A 15,380-nucleotide genomic window follows, 5' to 3' on the forward strand; every position below is an offset into this window, starting at 1 on the left:
TCATCTTAGCATGAAGCTGCCATTGATACAGTCAGCCGAATTGGACATAGCTTTAAGATACATTCTAGATTAGTTAATTCAATTAAAGCCAAATTTACTTAGTCTATTTGGCTATCTAATGTAATCTAAATAGTTCTTTTCTCTTTGTAAAAGGTTAGACATTTCTGATTATTAACTTATTGTGAGGTTACCTCCAATCCGATTTCGTTTGAGTCTCGTCTGACTTATCTAGCTCGCTAGTGGCGTCAACTCGACTTCTTGAACTTATCACCATCCTGGTGTGGCGTTCATCCACCTTTTTATACCTTTGGTTCCTACCTCTCTATAGGTAACGGGTCAAGGTCCATCTTCGACTTCCATTAGACCCACCTTAAGCAATATAAGTCCTGGGGCAATACTTTACATAGTATTGAATCGTTCTTCGCTTGAGTTCAATTTCCATTCCATTTTATCTATCTACTTAAACTTTATTTTCTTTGTTAAATCGAACCATCCATTCTCCAAACCAAGCCATTTTTGAACCCTTTTAATTACTTCCGCTTAAAACAACTCCATAAAGTTATCTCCATAAGACATCAACCAATACTTCTCGTCGACGATCGGGCAACTTAAGTGAACTCGACTCCATCAACCGAGCCGGATCACATCAATTCTTTGGTACCAATAAGACAGGAATGACACAAGAGCTTAGGCTCTCACGAATGTACCCTTTGTCTAGTAATTCCTCAACTTGTTGTTGCAATTCCTTTGTCTCCTCGGGATTGCATCTATAGACTGGTCGATTTGGTATTGAAGCTCCGGTTACTAAGTCAATTTGATGCTCTATCCCACGTAAAGGTGGTAGCTAAAAACATCCTCATAATCCTGCAAAAGACACGGAAACACACTAGGCAAATTTTTGTTAACGTTAGATAAAGTTAAATAATTTTGCCTAAACCTCACAAGGATACAACACTATTTATTGAGTAGGGCTCTCTGCACATCTTTTTTGTTGCCAAAAATTTTTTCTCTCATTTTACAACTTGTGGATTCACTCACCTTGGGCTTTTTAGATTTGACTTTTTTCACTACTAGCCTCTTTTCTCTCTTTCTTTTGTACTTGTCCTTTCTCCCTTACCCCTCACAAAATTTCATCATCTTCAATTGATCTTTATATACATCAGTGGGATTTAAAGGAGAAAAATTGAATTTCTGGCCCTTAAACACAAGGGAGTATCGATTAAGCTTACCTTCATGTGTAACATCGCGATCAAATTGCCAAGGCCGTCAAAGGAGCAAGTGTGCCACATGCATTGGGACCACATCACACCATACTTCATCCTCATAATTCCCGAGCTTAAAAGTGACCAAGGACTATTTTGTAACTTTAACCTCGGAGCATTCATTAAGCCACTGAAGGTGATATGGCTTAGGGTGTTTGGTACAAGGCAACTTTAAAGAATCCATCAAATAGCTGCGCACTACATTCAAGCAACTCTCACTATCAATAACGAGTGAACATAAGTTACCTTTAATAAAACACCGAGAATGGAAAATATTGGTCCTTTGGTTATCAACATCATCTTTCATCTGGATGTTAAGGGTTCAGCGAACTACAAGGCATTGAAAATCAGCAAAGTCCCCTTCTTTTGGTGGTTCAACCAACTCTTCACCATTATCACTGTCATCCACAAGTTCTGGCATATCTGGATCTATTTTATCAGAGTCAGAAGTGTACTCACCATTATCATTCAGAAGAAGTAATCTGGTGTTAGGGCATTCCCTACTATAATGACTACGCCCTTTGCACTTAAAACATGATACGCCCTCACCTCGAGATCAAATTGAGTCGTAAAGATCGCCCGATCGTGAATTAGGAGTAAATTGAGGCTTTACAAAATAGGCTAGAAGAAAGAGGTTTATTTAGGCTCAAAAGGGTTTTGTTGGTTTAGGAAATGAATTAGAAAACAATGGAAGCAATTTGGCTAAGGATTCGAAAGCCGAACTAACACAATAGGAATGTGTTAACCCGTAACTTAGGAGAATGCTTAGGTTGGTAAGGATGGATGGAAGGTTTGTTAAATGGATAGAAACTTCGACCCACTATCAATGATGATAGGAACCTTAGTATGAATCGGACGCCACACTTTTGGGATTAAAGTGATAAGTTCGGGAAGAAACAAAAACAAGTTTGACGCCACAAAGATGTTTGATAAGTCTCACAAGTTTTTGGAGAATAACGAGAGTTGAAAACAACCTCACAATTTAGCAAAGCTATCAAATTGTTCATTAACCTCAAAATGTGAATTACATGACCTATTTATAGCTTGACTAAGGCAGCCGAATAGCCTATCTAATCAGATCCTTATGCCTTAAGTTTCTTGAGGAAACTTCCTAGAAATTTCCTAGTTACATTCATGTGATAAAATTCTGAAAATTAACCTTCTAGAAAAGATGATTCGACTGGCCCCTTTAATGGAGAAAATTCACATTCAGTTAATGTTTTAAAAGAGCTTAGTTGCTGCTATGGAGAAGAGAAATGGACAGCTTCAAAAATTATGCTTCTTTGGCCGAATATGAGTAGCCTCCACATGAATTGGCTGCTGGAATTTATGAGGCACTCTTTGGCCATTGCTCTCCATGAAATTGGCCCTTGGAGAAGCTCAAAACAGTAGCTAGAAGTCCATTGAGCTGCACAAAAAGTCAGCTGGAAACACATGGCAGCTGCACTTTAAATGCCGTCCATGCATGTGCCCAAATACATGCTCCTTCTTTATGAGCTTTCTTTGCCATTAAGCTAGCTGAAAAACATCAAATAAATGTGGTTAAGACAAGTTTAATACTCATGAAATCAGTAGCTGGACATATTAAAATTCTGCACATTAATTCGGCTAAGACAAATTAATTAGCAGCCACTAATAAATTTGTCTTAGTCAAGACACATTAAAACTTTGTAATTAAACTAAACACATTTAATTTATGACTTAATATGGACATATTAAAGGCATGTACTAATATAAAACATATTTAATAAGCTGAATTAAAAAATGTCCAGATTAAGACACATTTATTTAATTTAATGATTTGAGCTGATTCTAAACTAACACAACTAATTAAATTTATTGAAAATAAATTTAATCAGCTTCTTGAACTAATTAATTGCCGAATTGAGCTAAATTGAGCTGACACAAGCTAAAATCAGCTTGTAGGAAATTGCGAATCAAGCTAGTTGAGCTGGGCGTTTTATGGGCAATCAACCCATCACTCCACAATCGAGCAGTATAGCTTGCTACAGCATCTTGAACTTCTTGGCACGTGCTCGAGTAATTGGCCCCAAAGGCAACTCTATGGATTCGGCACCTATCTTCATGGGCGAGCTCATATCATCCTCCCTCTCTTCGAAGCGATTCGTCCTCGAATCATCACCTACATCAAAAGGAGAAAGATCAGCATCGTTAAAACTTGCACTCACTCCATACTCACCGGTAGGTCAATCTTGTAGACGTTGTCATTGATCCGTTCCAATACTTGAAAGGGCCATCACCCCTTGATTGAAGCTTGGATTTCCTTTGATCGGGAAACCGTTCTTTGCGCATGTGGATCCAAACCCAGTCACCGGGTTCGAACACGACTCGTTTGCGCCCTTTATTTGCCCCTCGAACATATTGTTCGGTTCTCCTCTCAATATTATCCTTAACATTTTTGTGCAATTGTTTAACAAATTCGGCCTTCTTTTTGCCATCTACATGTACTAATTCATTAGAAGGCATAGGAATCAAATCAAGAGGAGTAATGGGGTTAAAATCGTATACTACCTCAAAAGGAGAAAATTTCGTAGCAAAATGAACGGTTCGATTGTATGCGAACTCCACATGAGGTAAGCAATCTTCCCACATCTTCAAATTCTTTTTCAAAATAGCTCGAAGCAAAGTTGATAGCACACGGTTGACTACTTCGGTTTGGCCATCCGTTTGAGGGTGGCATGTCGTCGAAAATAGAAGTTTGGTGCCCAATTTCCCCCACAACGTCCTCCAAAAATGACTTAGAAACTTTGTGTCGCGATCGGAGACAATGGTTCGAGGGATTCCATGCAACCTAACAACTTCCTTAAAAAATAGACTAGCAACGTTAGTAGCATCATCAGTTTTATTACAAGGTATAAAATGGGCCATTTTTGAAAAATGGTCTACAACAACAAATATTGAATCTCTCCCTCTTTTGGTTCTTGGAAGGCCCAGAACGAAGTCCATTGAAATGTCTACCCATGGAGCATCAAGAATAGGCAACGGGGTGTATAAACCATGCGGTTTGATTCGTGACTTTGCCTTCTTACAAGTGATGCAACGATCACATTTCCTTATTACGTCACGTTTCATTTTGGGCCAATAGAAATGTTCATGCAATATTGCTAAAGTTTTAGCAATTCCGAAGTGGCCCATAAGTCCTCCGCTATGAGCTTCTTCTACAAGGACGTTTCTCACAGAACTTTGAGGCACACAAAGCTTGCCTTCACAAAATAAATAGCCCTCATGCTGAAAGTACTTTTCACAAGCACCATGCAAACAAGACTCATAAATTTCACCAAAGTCAGCATCAGATTTATAAAGATCTTTGATAAATTCAAAACCAAGCAATTTAGAATCCCTTAAATTGACAAGTGCGTACCTTCATGATAGGGCGTCGGCTACAACATTTTCCTTACCCTTTTTATACTTGATCACGTACGGAAACGACTCCAAATACTCCACCCACTTGGCATGACGTTTATTGAGCTTGGTTTGTCCCTTCTAATGCTTTAGAGCCTCGTGGTCCGAATGAATTACGAATTCCTTCGGCCATAAATAGTGTTGCCATGTTTCGAGAGCTCGGACCAATGCATATAGTTCCTTATCATACGTTGGATAATTCAACGTAGCTCCGTTAAGCTTTTCACTAAAGTATGCAATAGGCCGTCCATCTTGCATCAAAGCAGCGCCAATGCCGATACCTGAAGCATCACACTCTATCTCGAATGTTTTGTTAAAATCAGGTAAAGACAACAATGGTGCATTAGTTAGACATTCTTTAAGCTTATTAAAAGAATTTTCTTGTTCATCAGTCCACACAAAAGGAGAATTTTTCTTAATTATACCTGTCAAGGGGGCAGCTACAGAACTAAAATTAGGCACAAACCTTCGATAGAAGCTTGCCAACTCGTGAAAACTCCTCACTTGGCTAATGTTCGTTGGACGCGGCCATTCGTTGATCGCCTTGACCTTTTCTTGGTCAACTTCTAATCCACGAGCACTTACCACAAAGCCTAGAAAAACAACTTCATTAGTGCAAAAAGAACATTTCTTTAAATTGGCATAAAGTACCTCTTTTCGCAAGACTTCAAGCACGGCACGTAGATGTTGAATATGATCTTCCAAGCTCTTGCTATAGACTAAAATATCATCAAAATACACAACACAGAATTTCCCAATGAACGAACGTAAAACATAATTCATGAGACGCATGAAAGTACTAGGAGCGTTGGTAAGTCCGAATGGCATTACCAACCATTCATACAAATCATATTTAGTTTTGAACGCAGTTTTCCATTCGTCTCCCTCCCGCATTCTAATTTGATGATACCCACTTTTTAAATCGATCTTCGAAAACAATTGGGCTCCACTAAGTTCATCAAGCATGTCGTCGAGGCGGGGAATAGGATGGCGATATTTTATTGTGATTTTGTTGATAGCGCGGTAGTCAACGCACATTCGCCAGGATCCATCTTTTTTAGGAACCAACAATACCGGAACCGCGCACGGACTTAAGCTTTCACGGATGTAGCCCTTCTCCATTAATTCGGCTACTTGCTTTTCTAATTCCTTCGTTTCCTCAGGATTACTTCTATATGCTGGCCTATTTGGAATTGCAGCACCGGGCACAAAATCGATTTGGTGCTCGATTCCTCGAATGGGAGGTAGGCCATTTGGCACTTCTTCAGGAAAAACATCTCCGAATTCCTGCAACAAAAAAACGATAGGAGTAGGCAAAGTATTGTCAAGTTCGTTAGTTTCCAATAAACACTCTTTATACATAAGTACAAAGATGGGTTGCCTTGCCAGCATCAATTTTCGATTCTCTCTTTTTCTAGCAAAAACACTTATTTTTTTATTTTCACACTCTTGCTCTTTTTCTTTTGTCACTCTTGTTTTTATCTCACTCTCCTCATTCTTTTCTTCCTTTTTCTTTTCACTCTTTTTGTTTTTCTCTTTTTCTTTTTCTCGCTCAATAGATTGCTTCATCTTGAGTTGGTCTTCATGCACTTGCTTCGGTGTGAGAGGAGCTAATGTAACATTCCTTCCAAGGTGCTTAAATGAATATCGGTTTGTATAGTCGTCGTGGACTACTCGCCGGTCAAATTGCCAAGGACGCCCCAATAGCAAATGTCCCGCGTGCATTGGTACGACATCACAAACCACCTCATATTGGTACTTGCCTATGGAAAACGCCACCCTTGCTTGCTTCGTGATGTGATCCGGCTCGGTTGATTGAGTCGATTCACTTGATTGCCCGATTGTCGACGAGAAGTTTGTTCGATTTTGTAGATAGATGGAGTTAGATGATTTTTTATAGCGGAAGTTGAGAAAATGGGTTCAAAAGATGGTTGGATAGATGTTTGATAGGCTCGATGAAATAAAGAAATATTGTTTATAATTTAATAGTTAAAATGGAATGGAAAAATAGAACTCAAGCGAAGAACGATTCAATATGAAGTATTGACCCGGGACTTATATTGCTTAAGGTGGGTTTAATGGATTGTCGAAGATGGACCTTGACCCGTTACCTATAGAGAGGTAGGAACCAAAGGTATAAAAAGGTGGATGAACGCCACACCAGGATGGTGATAAGTTCAAGAAGTCGGGTTGACGCCACTAGCGAGCTAGATAAGTCAGAACGAGACTCGAACGAAAGAAGAGAGGAGGTAACCTCACAAGAACAAAAGTTCTATTAAGTTTAATTGATCAAATTCTGTAACCTTTTTACAAAGAGAAAAGAACTATTTATAGATTACATTAGATAGCCAAATAGACTAAGTAAATTCGGCTTTAATTGAATTAAACTAATCTAGAAATGTGTCTTTAAAGGCTATGTCCAAATTCAGCTGAATGGTACTTCAATGGGCAGCTTCATGGCTAAGGAAATGAACTTGAAGGCTTGGTGAATGTATGGGAGACAATGGACATGTCTAGGTTCGGCCAAGGTGTGAATGGACACTCCAAGAGATGCCTTTTGGCCGAATAGGTACTTAGGAGATCAATGGACAGCAACCGATGCATGTAAGTGAACATTCATGCATTCTTCCATTCATTGTATTAAATCATTCATGCATCATCCTTACGTTCATTGAACCAGCCCATTCATGAATCATCTTTAATTGTGTTCCCACATCATGCATTGTAAGTAGACGTTCATGCACCTAGCTTGAATGAATCTCCACATTCGGCTGTACCTACATGAAACATGAACAAATTAATTAAAATAGATATATTAATTAACACATAAATTTAAAATAGAAAAAATAAAGTCTTAAGCTAAACATATTAAATTCAGCTAAGACAACTTTAAAAACATGAAATAAATCAAAACATAATTATGAGCTGTAATAACTTAAACTAAGTTAATAAAATACTTTAATTATTCAACCAATAAAATAAATGAGCTGAATTGTAGCTAAATTGAGCTCGATTGAGCTGAAATGAGCTCAATTGAGCTGGTCGGAGTTGAAACGAGCTAGAAAAGCTAAATTGGAGCTGAAATTAGCTTGCACTAAGGTGCATGGTTTCTTCAAGGAGTTGGATCGAGCTTCCTCATCTTCAACAAGCTGATTCTCCTTCCAAAACTTGAACAACAAAGCTCAAACAACTTCATGAAATCGCTTGGACCTAGCTCGGGTCATTGGTCCCTTTGGAAGCTCGAGGGAATCAAGACGAGGACTTGATGGGGCTTGGGGCGTGGTCACATCACTTCGTCACCTTGAGTTCACCTCCGTCATTTAGCCATTGTAACTTGTAAGGAGTTGGATGCTTTGTGGTGGCTAAACCAAGTTTTTCAACCAGCAAAGAACTTGCGACATTGGTGCAACTACCTCCGTCAATAATTAAACTACACACCTTGCCTTGAACATGTGATACGAGTCACAAAGGCCCAACCCAAGCTTAAGAAGGTGATGGGCTCAAATCAAGAAAATCAAGATTCACTTTCTTGTTTTCAAGAAAATCAAGAAATCGAATGATGTGATCCGGCCCGGATTAATTGAGTCGTTTCACGTAATTGCCCGATCGTCGACGAGGAATAGTTGAGTTATCAAAAATAGGATGAAATAAGGCTAAAGATGCGGAAGCTTTCAAATGGTTTTAAAGGTTGGCTAAGGTGATGGTAAATTTATAAGGGTAGTAGGCTCGATTTAAGGATAAAAATAAGAAAAATGGAAGTTGATAAATGAAGGCTCGGTTTTGTAAAAAGATATTATAGTTGGGTAAAATCTAGGATAGTCGGTGGAATGGATAATTGAGCTTAAACGCCAGAAACGATTCAACACTAAAAAGTGTCACCCCGATTTCTATTCGGTTCAAGGTGGGATTGCAGAATTGTAGAAGGGTTGAACGCCACACCAAAGCAAGGTGATAAGTTCAAAAGAGAACGATAGACGCCACTAGCACGCTAGATAAGTCAGATCGAAACTCGTACGAATTTAGAGAGGAGAAAACTCACTCTTTGAACAAAGTTCATTCAAATGATCAAAAGTCAAAAGTCCTTTACAAATGAAAGAAAACAAATATTTATAGGCACATAGATGACCATTCAAATTCGGCATCTAGGTGTTCACACAATAATAAAAACGTTCACACTAATGTATTAAAATAGTTCATAAATTCGACAGATTCATGCACTAGCTGAATGGACACTTTCTTCCCCCTTAGTTTGTGCATGAATGCTTAGTCATAAAGAAAGGCTTCAAGTGACTTGTATGTGCACCAAAAGGTTGCATTCATCTCCTTGGGACGTTCATGCACTTGTATGGACCATGTATCTTCATAAATAAACACTTTAATGGCATGTAAGTTCATAAATGGTAGCATGAACCTAGTAAATTCGTTCTCCCCTTTGTGCATGCACTTAATTCAATCAATGTGTTGAATTATTGAGTTAATTCCTTCCCTTGGACGTTCTTGAACCCATCCATGCATGTATAGTAGCCTATAGGTCAATTCAAAGTGTGAACATGTTCAAGGAGCTCTATGGTCAACATAGAATTAGTTAGCAGCTACTTCTTGGCCGAATAAGTGCCTTGGAAAGTTAAGAGACAGCCACCATACATGCACTTAAGCCATTCATGCATTCTATCATCCCATGCATTTGATCCATTCATGGACTAGCCTTTAATGTCCATACATGCATTCGACACATGCATGAATTTGTAGAAACATTGCATCTAGCCGTACATGCACCAGCATTTAATACTTCTTCATTCATGAGTGTGGAATGCCCAAAAGAGATGTTTCTTCATTCATACATTGTACCGTCCAAAGGAATGTACCTACATGAAATAAACAAGTCATTAAGACATCTCATGAACACTCATAAATTCGGCATGATGTGAACACATTAATGTCATGCATTAATTCGGCTATGTGAACATAATCAATTTATATAATGACAATGATATATTAATAACAAATATTAATATAAGACAAGTTTAATGCTTAAATGAATATGTGCAAATTTTATTTAATGTATTAAAGACAAAACCGAGTTTAAACTAAAATGAGCTAAGTTTTAGCTCGTGAGCTAAAGTTGAGCTGAGGCTAAACTCCTAAGCTGAAGTTGAGCTAAGGTTTAGCTCGTGAGCTAAATATGAGCTAGGAGTGAGCTCGGTTTAGCTCAGGCAAGTTGGATCGAGCTTGAATAAGCTGGATTTGAGCTAGACGGAGCTCGTGGAGCTGGAAACGAGCTGGGATCAGCTTGCCAACATGTCAATGCTCGGCTTGACAGACTTGCTCGATGAAGTTCGCGGGGCGTGCTCGTATCATTCCCCCCTCTTTTAGGTGACTTGTCCTCAAGTCGAGCCATTTGTCCATGGGAGAACTTTGACTCATGCATGGTTTTCCTCGGTCAAATGGGATGGAAGATGTCACACAAACCTGAAAAATTCTTACCACAGCCAATAAAAAGAAACTCAAAGGAGTCAAATTCAAATGTGTTCGATAGTTCATAAAATATTCATTCAATCGAACATATGCCAAAAATCTCAATTGGACAAAGCAAGCATACATAAATTTATCAAAGAGTTTCGTTAGACCATCGTTACAAACATGAAAACTAAGTTGGATCAAGGGATAATTGGTTAAAAACGATGGTAGGCACTTAAACACATTATTCCTCATCCAAAACATTTTAATTTCTTTAATCGAATATAGTAACTCATTTGGTCCTTTGTCTTGCTCATGGAAGGTATGCCATGGCCAAAGGTATGCTAATTCTTCCTTTCGTTTTTGAACAACATGAGGGGAGTCTCCAAATTCCAACGTAATAATCACATCATCACAATGCCAAAAGGAAAAATCCATCACATCGAAGTATAAATAATTTCCAAACAACCAATCAATGGAATTTTCAACTTCAATCGAAGTGAGCAAAGATATTTGAAAATTTTCAGATGACTTACCTTGACGAATATGAAGAGAAGAAAATTGAGGATTGGGTTTACCTTTCTCAGTCAAAATGAATCTTCTCTCTTTGGATAGATAACGTAAGACAAACCTATTACTTCGATAAATTTGAATAGGTGGTGACGCACCATGACATGTCTTGCTCCTCGAGGGGTGGAATTCACAAAAATAAGACGGGTTAGTATTATCGAAAACTATGGACTTAAATGGAAAAGGAAAGTTACCATGGAAATTTGATTCAATTCCAAAAACATAGGTTGGCCTTACCTTCTCGAAATGAAACAAAAATTTCAAATGTGGCCTAACAAGGTGATTAATAAATGAATCAAAATTGAAACCCAAATCATTGAATTTCACCTTATTATCAAAAGTTTGAATATCAAGCAAACATATTTTGATTGTAAATGATGCAAAGTGCTTAATGTTTCCATAAAATGAATTCATGTAGCAAATACCAGGCTTGAACACATGAACTTGATTAGGAATTCCAACAAGCAACATATTAGAAGAAGATATAATCAACTCACCACACGAATTATATTTCACTAGTTTAAACACACATGTTGATTTGACAAAACCGAGCATACCAAAATGCAAAGGTTCATACTTCAAGAGTATTAATCGGGAATGCAAATCACTACATGGAAATTTCACACAAAAACTCAAAGATTGTTCATGAAGAACACAATTGCACATATCATGTGAAGATCTTTTAACATGGATGCCAAACAAAGAATTTTTAACGAACATGCAACTTTTCAAACAGGCAGATTTATCACAAATCAATTGAGCAGGCATATTTAAACATAAAGATTTAACACATGAGTTCAAAAAGTTTGCAGGGTCAAACACATGAGAATTTTTACGTGACAGACTTTGATCAAACATGTTCAAAATTTGCTTAGGGAAAACTAATCCAATGTTGTCAACAAATTTTCCAATGTAGTAATCGTCATAAAAAAAACTGTATATGGCACCTTTTAAAACAAAATCGTTAACAACAGTAAGTGAACAAAAATTATCCAAATCAAGTGACTTTGATTCGATAAACAAAGAATCCTTACCTTCCTTACCTTCAATCGTAAGTGGGTGGTAGTCATTCGCGAACTTACCTTTTTCGAACAACCTAAAACACCTTTCGTTTGGAAGGTAATGTAGATGGAATTGGTCACACAAACTTCTAGGAACCTGAAAAGTTAACTCACAAGAAGATCGAACAGGTGGGTTAGTGGAAATAATCCTCACTTGCTCACTTATTTTCTCACTCGATTCTTTTTCTTCTGGATCACTCGTTTCTTTTGTTTCAATTTCTTTTTCATCTTCTTTTTCACTCTCAAATTTCTTTTCATTTCCTTTTCATTTTCTTTTTGCTTTTCAAAGGCTTTTTCAAAGGCTTTTTCAAGTTCTCTCAAGATTCGCTCATTTCTCTCTTACTTGCCTCTTGCCTCTCTTTTCTTTTTATTTCATTTTCTTTTTCTTCTCTTGCTTTTTCTTTTTCTTTTCTTTTCTTTGTTTTCTCTTTACAAAAATGTACAAAAGAACGATGGGAATACAAATCTTGTTCGAAAGATGAAGAACTATTTGCATATGATTCACAATCAAAACTTCGTGAAGAATACTCCGGGTAAGATTTCTTTGAAGATCTAGTAGGAGTATGTCTTTCTCTTCGAACGCCATCTTGGAATGAATCAAAATCGTAATCGGCTTCTCGTCTTCTCAAATTTCTTGATGAAAAGGTGATGTGACCACGTCCCAAGCACCACCAAGCTTGAATCTTGTTTCCCTCGAGCTCCCAAAGGGACCAAAGACTCGAGTTAGGTCCAAGCAAATTCATGAAGCTATTTTAGCTTTATTGTTCAAGTTTTGGAAGGAGAATCAGCTCGTTGAAGATGGGGAAGCTCGATCCAACTCCTTGAAGAAACCATGCACCTTAGTGCAAGCTAATTTCAGCTCAATTCTAGCTCCCTTTGCTCAATTCGACTTCAATCAGCTCACTTGAGTTCAATTCCACCTATTTGAGCTCAATTTAGCTTCTTTCCAGCTCGTTAATTTTATTATTTGAATAATTTGAGTGATAGTTTTATTTTAATTATTTTTACTACAGCTCATAACCGAATTTTCTAGCTCAATTCAACTCATCAAGAATTTTGACTATCATTGAGCTAGCCGAATTTATTATTAATTATATTTTATTTATGTCTTTATTTTAATTTGTTAAATATGTCTTGATATTATTTAATTTAAGCTGAATGTACCTTGAATCTAATTTGTTTATATCTTTCGTAGGTACATCCACATGTGGGAACACAATTAATGAGGATTCATGAACATTTTTGGTTCAATGTATGTTCGGGTACATGCATGACTACCTACAACGAATGGTTGCCTTAAAGATGATGCATGAATGATTCAATACAATGAATGGAAGAGTGCATGAATATCCACCTACATGCATCGGTTGCTGACCATTGAATTTCCTATGCACCTATTCGGCCAAAAGACATCTTTTGAAGTGTCCATTCACACCTTGGCCGAATCTAGACAAAGCTATTGGCATCCCATGCATTCATCAGCCCTCAAGTACATTTCCTTACTCATGAAGTTGGCCATTGAACATCCATACAGCCGAATTTGGACATCACTTTTAATGGATACATTTCTAGTTTAGTTTTACACATTTAAAGCCGAATTACTTAGTCTTTAAGCTTGTTTAGTATGACTATTCAGCTATCATCTGAACTCTATAAATAGTTCATTTCTCTTTGTAAAAAGGTTAGACAATTCTGATTATTAAACTTGATTGTGAGGTTTCCTCCTATCCTATTTCGTACGAGTCTCGTTCTGACTTATCTAGCTCGCTAGTGGCCTCAACCCGACTCCTTGAACTTATCACCATCCTGGTGTGGCGTTCATCCACCTTTTTATACCTTTGGTTCCTACCTCTCTATAGGTAACGGGTCAAGGTCCATCTTCGACTTCCATTAAACCCACCTTAAGCAATATAAGTCCCGGGGTAATACTTTACATGGTATTGAATCGTTCTTCGCTTGAGTTCAATTTCCATTCCATTTTATCTATCTACTTAAACTTTATTTTCTTTGTTAAACCGAACCTATCCATTCTCCAAACCAAGCCATTTTTGAACCCTTTTAATTACTTCCGCTTAAAACAACTCAATAAAGGTATCTCCATTCGACATCAACCAATACTTCTCGTCGACGATCGGGCAACTTAAGTGAACTTGACTCCATCAACCGAGCCGGATCACATCATTTGGTATCAGAGCTACTAAAATGAGGAATGCCAATGTTCGTACCAAGCTCGGAGTAGGTTCGTAACGAAAAAAAAATCAAAAAAAAAATTTTTGAGTTGGAATTTAATTTTTTTTCTCTCTTCCTTGTATTTTGTTTATTATTGTATTGGATTTAAAAAAAAGGAGAAGAAATTCAGAAAAAAAAATTCAAAAAAAATCAAAAAAAGGAAAAAAAAGTGACAAAAAAAATCGAGTTAAAAAAAAGAAGAAAAAAACAAAAGTGAAAAGTCTTGTGAGTTTTATTTTGTTTTTTTGTTGCTTCCGAGCATCCATTCATTTTACCATTCCCTCTACCTCCCAAAACGCCACACATACTTTGATTTTTATTTTCTTTGTTTAGCCTACCCTACACCCGACGTTATCCCTTGTAACCCATTTGAAACCGACCCTCAAGCAGCAAATTAAGTCTATCGAGACGAATTACGAAATTGTGAGACGAGGTCGAGAGGTAAAAGGCACGTGTGTTTTACATCAAAGAAAAAGCCTAGAAGAGTGTAAACACGAGTGCGAGTGAAAATCATTATTTCTTTGTGAGAATTGGTGAGGATTTTGAATTGGTGAGGTTCATTTACTATTTTTTCTATCTTTCGATTTTCGAACATTTTCTTGAATCATGTCTCAAGAAGAATTCTCTACCGATGAATTTCAATACTTGGTGAACGAGATGGGCCGAATATTGGAGGAAAAACTAAGCCCATTAAAAAGACGTTTGGACCGAGTGGAGGAAAAAGCCCGACGGAAGCAAACTCCACCGAGTCGAGAAATAGAGTTAAGTTCATCACGACGACATTATTCGAGAAGAGACACATATCAAGACTCCTATTCAACAAGGCTTTCGAGACCGCGAGAAGAAAACTTCGAGTCAAAAATCACTCGAGATGAGCGAGAAAGGACAAGCTATTCCTCGTATGCTTCAAAGAAGTCCTTCCCAAAGGATTATTCTCGAAGAAATGGACGAGAAGTTTATAAAAATATTTTCTCTTTCTTTGAGCCAAATGATTATCTCTTTGATTCTTTCGTGTCATCCGCACATTGTAATGAAAAAGAAAAAGAAATCAAAATAGTGAGAGAAAAAGAAAATGAAGAAAAGAAAATTGAAAAAGAAATTGAGATTGAGAAAAAAATTGAAAAAGAAAAAGATGTTGAAGAAGAAACGAGAGAAAATGAAGATAGTGAGCGAGAACAAGAAAAGGAGAACGAAATTTTAACTAACCCCCGTGATGTTTGTTTTTGTTCTGTTCCTTCTTTTCAGGTTCTGACAAATCTCTATGACGAATATCAACTTCAATATCTTCCTAACGAGCGACGTTTTTGCATGACCGAAAAAGGTAAGGATGAAGTTGAAATCGAACCACACAAGCTTGAAGGTAAGCGAGGTAAGGAAT

General features: G+C 37.4%; 1 pseudogene; it reads right to left on the reverse strand.

Annotated features, from left to right (window-relative positions):
- Positions 1 to 4,394: 4,394 nt before the first annotated feature.
- Positions 4,395 to 5,975, reverse strand: LOC121219487 (uncharacterized; annotated as a pseudogene).
- Between the last annotated feature and the right edge of the window lie 9,405 nt (positions 5,976 to 15,380).

Source organism: Gossypium hirsutum, chromosome D07, assembly GCF_007990345.1.
Source record: "Gossypium hirsutum isolate 1008001.06 chromosome D07, Gossypium_hirsutum_v2.1, whole genome shotgun sequence".
Taxonomy (NCBI): domain Eukaryota; kingdom Viridiplantae; phylum Streptophyta; class Magnoliopsida; order Malvales; family Malvaceae; genus Gossypium; species Gossypium hirsutum.